Here is a 9,141-nt window from a genome sequence, read left to right on the forward strand (position 1 = left end):
TTTGATAAGCTTCTCCTTCATTCTAGCTCCCCAGCCATGTCACTTTTATGCCTTGGGCCTTTGCCATCACGAGTTGCTCACCATCTGTGAATTATTGTCATCTGTTGTCCCAGCCCATACTCAATTACCTAACATCATAATCGCAAGAAGCTGATCCAGAAGAGGATTTAATTCTTTTTTTTAGAGAAGGGGATTGCATGTGGGTGGGGAACTGGACACATGTTGCTGATAAAGAGGCAAATACAATCTCACATTATTTTAAGTCTTAAAGGCAATGAAATTGAAGAACTATATGTTTCACTTGTGTACCTAGTATGTGAAATAATGAAATTCAAAAGCCTATGTCAATGAACTTGGATTCCCTTTTCAAGGGAAAAATAATGTTATGAAAGGAGACTCTCTTTGGAGTTTTCTCTATGAAGGCCTGAAGTCAGTAACATATGGCCATAGGCCCCCTAAATTGCTTTCCCTGCCTACTTCATATCTTACCCTTAATATTTTAATCCTTATGCTAGGGATAGGTAACATTATTCTTTTTTCTTATACATTCACGTTTTACTGTGAAAAGTTGCACATGCCTTCTGAATAGGTTACAGGACTTATAAGAGAAATCAGCTTCCTATCAAAGCATGATTCACAACCTAATTCTGCTACATCAGAATCAAGAATCTTACAAATATTTATACTCTTGGACATTATGATGGGCAGAAGGAACACAAGATAGGGAGGCAGGGCCCGGCACCCATCCTTTCCATTTATTTTACTCCTTCACTAAAAGATGTGTAGAAATGGAAAATGCTTACCATCTTTTCATCAGGCTCAGAGCAACGCACAGTAATCCTGAAATTCAGTTCTCCCCAGAGCTTTCATTCTTGGGAGAAAGTTTAGGGATGTGGCAAGGAGGGACATTGACCTATTTATCCGTGAACACACTTTGGACTATTTTTTTAGGATCTCTGTGTCACTTGCTCATAGTGTTTTGTTTTCTTACTTTTTATGTTTGCATCAGTTCTGGATACAGTCTGGCTGGTGCTGACGGCAAATGAGAGCGTACCCTTTAGGGTGTGGTTAGGGCACAGCTAATGATTATTCTGTGATAGAGACAGGCATATCCTGGCTGCTGTAAGGATACTGGATGCACAGAAAGGTAGCAGAAAAGTGAGATGGAAAATTGCAGAAGACTAGAAGTTGGAAAACTCTCAGTAATGATTTTTCAACTCATAGGTTTGTGATTTGGGACACTTTACTTCGGTTTTCTGAACCTGGGTTTCCTTACCTGTGAAATGGAGATTAGAGGGTCTGTTTTTCCTTTCCTCACAGGGTCATTGTGAGGATGAAATCATGTATTCTGTATGCGAGTGCTTATAGAGTAGTAAAGCACCACAGAACAAAGGTAAGGTGTTCTTGGAGGGTGGGGTGTCGTGCTTGATGTGGGAAACAAATGGAAAAAGAAAAACTAAATTTCCTTACTACCTACAGCCTGCTAACAAGTCCCTGAAACAGGCAGAGTGACATTCCTCTGGGAACACAGCTGCTTCCACATAATACTATGCTAAGGGCAAAAGGCAATCTTAGCCCAACCCCCAGGAACCTGCAAGTCTACTTTAACATATGAAACTTTCTTTGAAAACTTTCTTTGTCTCTACCTCCCAAGATGTATGTTGGCAATCATCCCTCAAGCATATGACCCAGAAATATACATTTGAAGGGTCTCATGTTTTTTTTAAAGATTTTATTTCATTCATTTAACACACAGAGAGAAATCACAAATAGGCAGAGAGGCAGGAAGAGAGAGAGAGAAGGAAGCAGGCTTCCTGCTGAGCAGAGAGCCTGATGCGGGGCTTGATCCCAGGACCCTGAGATCATGACCTGAGCTGAAGGCAGAGGTTTAACCCACTGAGCCACCCAGGCGCCCCTCATGACTGATTTTTTACTAAATGATAATAAATGACCTTTCCTAACAATAGCTAACCCCCTCAAGGTCCCCGAAACCTTGTTTCCAAAATACCTTGGAGGCTTGTGCTGCCCCTAATCCCCTCCCAACTTGAAAGTATATAATCAGTCACCTGTCACAACCCTAGTGCAGCTCTTTCTGCCCATGGGTCCTGTTCCAATGCTTTAATAAAACCACCTTTTTGCACCAAAGACATTTCAGAACTCTTTCTTGCCTGTCAGCTCTGAACCCCACCACTTCAAACTGCATCATTTGGCATTCCAACATGGGGCTTTGAGTCTTTTCATCTAGACTCTGAACCTCAGTGCACATGTGGTGAGTACTTCCTCTTCTCTTCCTTTACTCTCATTTTAGGCTCTTCAAGTACGATCTTCTGGGAACACCTTCATGCCGATTGCTCAGGCTGCAATCCTCTAGCCAGTGGCTACTGAATGGAGAAGAGAAAGCCTGCTTTTTGGCTGGAAGTTAGTACCTTGGCCGGAATGGTAACAGGACCCAGAAACTTGATGCCCTCTCTTTATTCTTGTTCTTACACAAAGTCATCTGTCTTGGGCACGGGACAACCACCTAAGTGACTATAGCGTGGAGGCAAACCTTAAGACTCCCTGGTGAGGTTTCCTCATCATTGGTCTAAAGTGGTCCCCTTCACATCCCTGGTCTAGTCGCTTCTGGCTGCTGGACCTCCACCTGGAACTGGCCGCAGTCAGCACCCAATTGAATGAAAACCCAACATGGAACCATTCCCTAGAGAAGCTGGCTGTAAAGGCTACATGTGTTGGAATGTCCCTTAGACCATGATGGGTTTCTATCTTCACTGTTTGCTATCAATGTCCTCTACTAACAACTTAAATGACAGAATTAGGTAATTTCCCCTTGTAAAACTTTTCTCCTATTTTCCATGGGTTAAAAATGGTGAAAAAAAAAATGGTGAATTCTGCAAGGCAAGGTAAAATAGGTACGACCTTCCTGGTATGACCATCAAAGCAAAGTACCTTGGTTCATATATCAGCACTCATTTTGCAGACTAGAATGTGATGGGCAAGTCAAGAAACACGAGCATCCTTCCTACCAGGGCCTTTTCATTTTATCTTTTTTAAGATTTTTATTTTTATTTTTTTTTGACAGAGAGAAAGATCACAAGGAGGCAGAGAGGCAGGCAGAGAGAGAGGGGGAAGCAGGCTCCTGCTGAGCAGACAGCCCGATGCGGGGCTCGATCCCAGGACCCTGAAATCATGACCTGAGCCAAAGGCAGAAGCTCAACCCATTGAGCCACCCAGTCGCCCTACGGGGGCCTTTAATGGCAGGTGTTGATCATAGTGATTTTGTTTGAGGGACTCTTCAAGTCACTTTGACACTAGGAACCCCTGACATAATCCTGCGTGGGACACCACCTGGGAGTCAGGATGGAATTTTCTTATTCATGGATGTTCCTAAGGATTCTCCCTTGGGATGCCTTTTAACCCACTGGAAACAAGTCAGATTGCAAAATTTAGGAAGGGAGAGATCTTCTGTAACACTGCATTACCTCAGTAGGATCTATCAGTTAGATCTTTTCTGTAAGAAACAGGGCAAATGGACGAAGGTAGAAGGTACTCAAGGTCCAGGCCTTCAGGGCTCTATATCAGGACTCAAACCCAAGGACTTCTCGAAGAACGTGTTTGGTCAGTAACTAGGCCAGTAAACCGACATACTGGGTGATAATTATCTAAATAGGCCTTCGCCTACTGGAATCCAGGTTGCCGGAGGAAACACAGGCCACTGGTAATGACGGGGACTCTAACTCACTGTTTCTTGTCCTAATACATGTGGGGGTCTTCTCCCTCATTCATTTCCAGGGTAAATGGTTATAATTGGAGCCACCTGTGGTTAATTTACCTTGGGACAGGAACATGAAGGAATCGTCCCAAACAGCTGCTTAAACTCCCTCTGCTTGGGGGAAGTTCTCTGTCTCCTCTGGCCTGATCTGGGCTGCCTATTTCCACTTTGGTGGAGAAAACCTATTCAACTGTCTGAGCTGATGAGGTTTAGAACCGGCAGCCATCTTTCTCTACCTTCCGGCAGCACTTCACCCCATCTGCCTCCCCTTCCCTCTCCTCTAGTTTCTGCACCACCTGGGGTGCACCCTGCATACACCACCGGCTTTAGATTGCCCCAGTGGTGCCCCTGGTAGGACGCGACAATGGGGAACAAGTTGATTGAGTTTTAAGTGGACCCAGGTAGAACGTAATTTGGTATTTAAACCAATTTTAGTTTGTTGGTTTAATAAAAATGGATATGTCTTTAGAGTTATTGGCATTAACTATGGAATTTCATTCTACCAAGGTTTACTAAAGGTCAAATAAGCTCATGTTATCTCTGTTGCAATTTGTTACCAAAAAGGTGACTTAAATTGATGGTTAATGTTGTCTGCCTCAAAGTTTTTGTGGGTAATTGTTAAGGTAGCTTTCAATGTCTTTGGTAACTTTAAAGTTTTGCTTGGGTGATAAAGTGGATTGGATTCTTTGGACATCTGGATCTTTTCCAAATAGAATAAAGTGCTAAAGCATGAATAATAAAGATAGCATGTCTGTGCTTTTGACTTCTTGTTGCAAAAAAGCTACAGATATTTGGGTCTGTTGGAAATAGGCATCGTGCTTAAGTGATCCATAAAGTTAGCATCTGAAGAATTCTGGTGTGATAGTTCACACACTTGGTTACTACTTGATTTTCACTGGAGACTAAGGACTCAAAGAATTAAAATCCTGCTAAATGTTAAGACTAATGGAAATAAGGGAAGCAATTCTACATGTGTAAGAAAGATATTAGGAATGGGAATACATTTTTGTTGATGGTAAAAGAAGATTTTGCCCTAAGTGAGACTGGTCATTTGGAGAGAAATGGCTTGGGATAAAATCTGAATGCAAAAGAAAATTGTAGAAGGTTTGTGAAGAGAATTTTTGGAAAGAAGTTTTATGTGTGGTAAGGACAAACTAAGATTGAAATGAACGGATTTTAAAAAGTATATTGGTGGGCGCCTGGGTGGCTCATTTGGTTAAAAAGTACATTGGTATTCTGCTTTTTCTCAGTTAAAAAGGCAAAATTTTCTTGAATTGTTTGGTCTGCTCTTGATAAGAAAATGTAAACAAAGTTGTTTTCTCTTTTCTTTGTTTGCCCAGAAAAACCAGTTTCTATGCTTTGTCTTCATCCCGTCTTTAACCATCTGGAATCCTATCTCAGCATGTGCTTTAGAGTTTGCTAAGGTTTTCGTTTTTTTTTTTTTTTTTTTTCATCTGTTTATAGATTTATTTATTTATTTTATAAAGACGGGAGGGGCAGAGGGAGAGGGAGAGAGATTCTTAAGCAGATTCCATGCTGAACGTGGACCCCCACATAGGGATCCATCTTAACCACCCTGAGATCACAACCTGGGTGGAAACCAAGAATCTGATGCTTAGCCAACTGGGCCACCCAGGTGCCCCTGAAATTTGCTAAGTTCTTAAATTTCCTCAAGATTTAAAACATAAATGAAGTCTCTTTGACTAATTATGTTTGTTTATTTGGTATGTTACATTCTGGTATAGGTCATTACTTGATAATCTGATTCCTGAAGTGTTCTGTGTCAGAACTGAATTTTCTTGTCAATTGCCTCATAATGACCTCTCATACCAAATCATTAACAATGCCCAATTTATAATTGTTCTTGTGCTCTTACAAATCATGGTTTATCTTTAAGGCAATTCATATAAAGGTCTCTTATAACAAATAAAGGTATTCAGTATCTTTAAGATCAAAACTGAAATGGGTAAGAATTTCCAGAACTAACTAAAAAGCTTATTAGTAACATGGGACTAAATAAATTAGTAACATGGGACTAAATAAGTTGAGAAGAAATTATTATAGTTTCATAACTCTTGTTTGAAATATTGCTAGTTCTCTAATGTTTGTTCTTCCAAAATAAGGAAACTCTTTTTTTTTTTTTTAAGATTATTTATTTATTTATTTGACAGAGCGAGATCACAAGTAGGCAGAGAGGCAGGTAGAGAGAGAGGAAGGGAAGCAGGCCCCCTGCTGAGCAGAGAGCCCAATGTGGGACTTGATCCCAGGACCCTGAGATCATGACCTGAGCTGAAGGCAGCCGCTCAGGCGCCCCAGAAACTTTCTCTTAAGATACCTATGACTTACAGAACTCTGATAAAGTATTCTTTGTGAACAAAGTGAAGCACTTATCTTCTCTTTCTATCTGAACCCTTTGAAATTCAAAAAGTCTCAGTAAGTATTCTTTCTTCCCTGGCATTCATAGTCCTTTGCATAAGTTAATAAAGAATCTGTTCTCCTTATAACAGGACACCTTTAGAAACACTGGTTATTTTACCAAGGTTTTGATTGGAATGTTGTATTTGAGAGAGACACACATGGTCTCAGATATGACCAGACAGCGTTAAGGAATTGAGGTTGACTTCATGACACCTGGAGCCATAAAGTCCCATGGAAATGTTGGGGGGTGATTCCTTGCTTACCAGCAGCCCTACCAGATGAGTAAAGAATGTCATTTCCTGGCAAGTACAGGAAACTCAGGATACTTTGGGGACCCGGTGAAGAGGAATTCACCCAAATCTACAGGTATTGAAGGCATGTCTGATGTCAAATATTTGGCTTGATTTCTGGCCTAGAGAGGCTACTAAGAGTTCAATCTAGAGATTTTAAAAGATCTATATGGCCAATCACTCTTCTTGCTGAGCTTATGTAAATAATTAGGCCAGGTTTGTTAAAAACAGGATTTGTTCTGCCAAGAAATTAGTCTTGATTTGACTTTTTTTGAAATAAGGTGATTTCAGAGAAAAAAAATATGTTTCAATAACACGTCTTTGAGGATGTTAAATTCTAGTTCTGGTCGTCCTTGAATGTTGTTTGCCTAAGCTAAACAATTTGAGGTAAACTTCAGAGAAATTACCACAGTAGCTCATGTATAGATACTCTTCTTGCTTGTTATTCTGTGGGGTTAATAACAAGACACTATGAGCATATGATTATTAGAATAGCTGAAAAATGAGATTGACTCCTTAACAATTGTATGACTCGGCTAGCACCTTGACCAGTTCTGTGTGGCTGGGATGACAAAATCACTCCTTAAAAGTCAGAGCACACCTTCCTCCATGGGGTTAACTGTGGACTTGTGGAGATAATGGATGACCCCACTTTCCCTGTGATTGGATTAGGTGATGCACTTGGGAATGCCCTTACCTCTGAGACAAGTCTTCTTCTACTTGTCAGTGATTCCTAGTAATTAGGTTACTGTTTAGGCTAGGCCTCAAACAATGAGGGTTTCTTGATGATTTTATTCCTTAATCATATTTATCCTAGAAGCTACCTCTATTGATATAAAATTGTAAGTAGAATCTTTAGACAAGCATACAGTGACCACCTGTAACTAAGCTAGATAGATAGACACCCGCAAATTCAAAAGATGGTCCTCCAAAACTGAATAGCCCTCAATATCTTGACCGTAGTTCAGGGAGGCCCAGAATTAGATGACTGGTTCCTCATGGGACCCAAGGGCTGTATGTGCCTAATTTGTGTCCATTGCTTCCCCCAGGTGGAGAGGCCACTGTACTCTTGGTCTTGCCTGGATGCCTGGATGCATTATTAAAACCAGTACCAACCCAGCCAACCTTCCAAATTTAAAGCAATGATGGACATGTTCTGTGTTTCATTAGTGTGACCACCAAGCATCCATCTTTGTTCCCTCTTCAGGTTTGGAGGATGTTGTTTGGCACATGCAAGCTCTTCATAGGGACACGAACAAAGCCCTCAACAAAATGACACTCAAGATGGCATTTCTCTATTCATTACTGAAGTAACACAGATACCTGAGGCAGTTTTACAAAACAGAATGAGATTAGATTTTTTAACTGCTGCACAGGGTAGAACCTGTGCTGTCGTAAAAACAGAATGCTGTGTATATATCCCAGATGACCACAAAAACACTTCTGGGTTTCTAACTGACATATGACTCCTCTAACTGGCACTTTAAACAACCTCTCTCTTTCATCTTTTCCTCTAATGATTGTTTAAACACCTGGACTGGAAGAGGATTTTTGTCAACTACCAGCAGACTCTTATTTGGGCTGCTTTTTCTGTTATTCTAAGGACGTTTTGTTGTTTTCTCCCAGGTCTCCCCACCTGGTGCCTGGACTGCTGTGCTGCCATGATCAAGCTGACCCAGGATCCTTACCACTCTGGGAGATTTACACATGTGGTCTTCCTGGGATTCACCTGTTACTACCTTTGGCAACTGCTATGTATGTAAGCCCCAACTGACCAATGTTGACCCATAGGTAGAGACATCTCAATGCCTCTGTTCAGCAAGAAGAAGTTACAGAAGAGGAGACCTTTCACCCCTAGCAACATTAAAGACGTCAGGGTCAAATTGTACAGGGGGGGAATAATGTGGGAAACAAAGGGAAAAAGAAAAACTAAATTTCCTTACTACCTACAGCCCACTGACAAATCCTTGGAACAGGGAGAGTGACATTCCTCTGGGAACTCAATTGTCTCAATGTTAATACTCTGCTAAGGGCAAAAGGCAATCTTAGCCCAACCCCCAGGATTCTGTAAGTCTACTTTAACATATAAAAATTCCTTTGGAAACTTCCTTCATCTCTGCTTCCCAAGATATATGTTGACAATCATCTCTCAAGTATGTGACCCCCTAGTCTCATGATGGAATTTTTATTCAACAGCAATAAATGACCATTTCCTAACAATAGCCAGCCCTCTCAAGGTCCTGGAAACCTTTTTTCCAAAATACCTTGGAGGCTTATGCTGTCCCTAACCCCCTCTCAACTTGAAAGTATATAATCAGTCACCTGTCACAACCCCTGTGCAGCTCTTTCTGCCCATGGGTCCTATTCCAGTGCTTTAATAAAACCACCTTTTTGCACCAAAGATGTCTCAAGTGTTCTTTCTTGGCCATCAGCTCTGAACACCAGCACTTCAAACCACATCAGTGCTCTCCTGAGCTCTGAGGAGAATATTGAACTAAACTGATTTATGAAATCTGTGAGGTTGACATGATAGTAGTGATAAATTATAAATTTAAAAAATGGTTGAGTAAAGTCAATAGTTTTGGGAATTATAAAATGATTGAGTGAAGATGAATAGAAATACCAGAAATTTAGTGGATTAAAAAGTATCTCTGATTTTTAAAA

General features: G+C 40.9%; 1 long non-coding RNA gene across 1 annotated transcript; it reads left to right on the forward strand.

Moving 5' to 3' along the window:
• The first annotated feature begins 2,308 nt into the window (after positions 1-2,308).
• LOC309864404 lies at positions 2,309-8,878 on the forward strand. The gene is made up of 2 exons (XR_014311506.1): positions 2,309-2,418; positions 8,104-8,878. It is a non-coding gene; the product is annotated as an uncharacterized lncRNA (long non-coding RNA).
• The last annotated feature ends 263 nt before the right edge of the window (positions 8,879-9,141 follow it).

Source organism: Mustela nivalis, assembly GCF_964662115.1.
Source record: "Mustela nivalis genome assembly, chromosome: 5".
Taxonomy (NCBI): Eukaryota; Metazoa; Chordata; class Mammalia; order Carnivora; family Mustelidae; genus Mustela; species Mustela nivalis.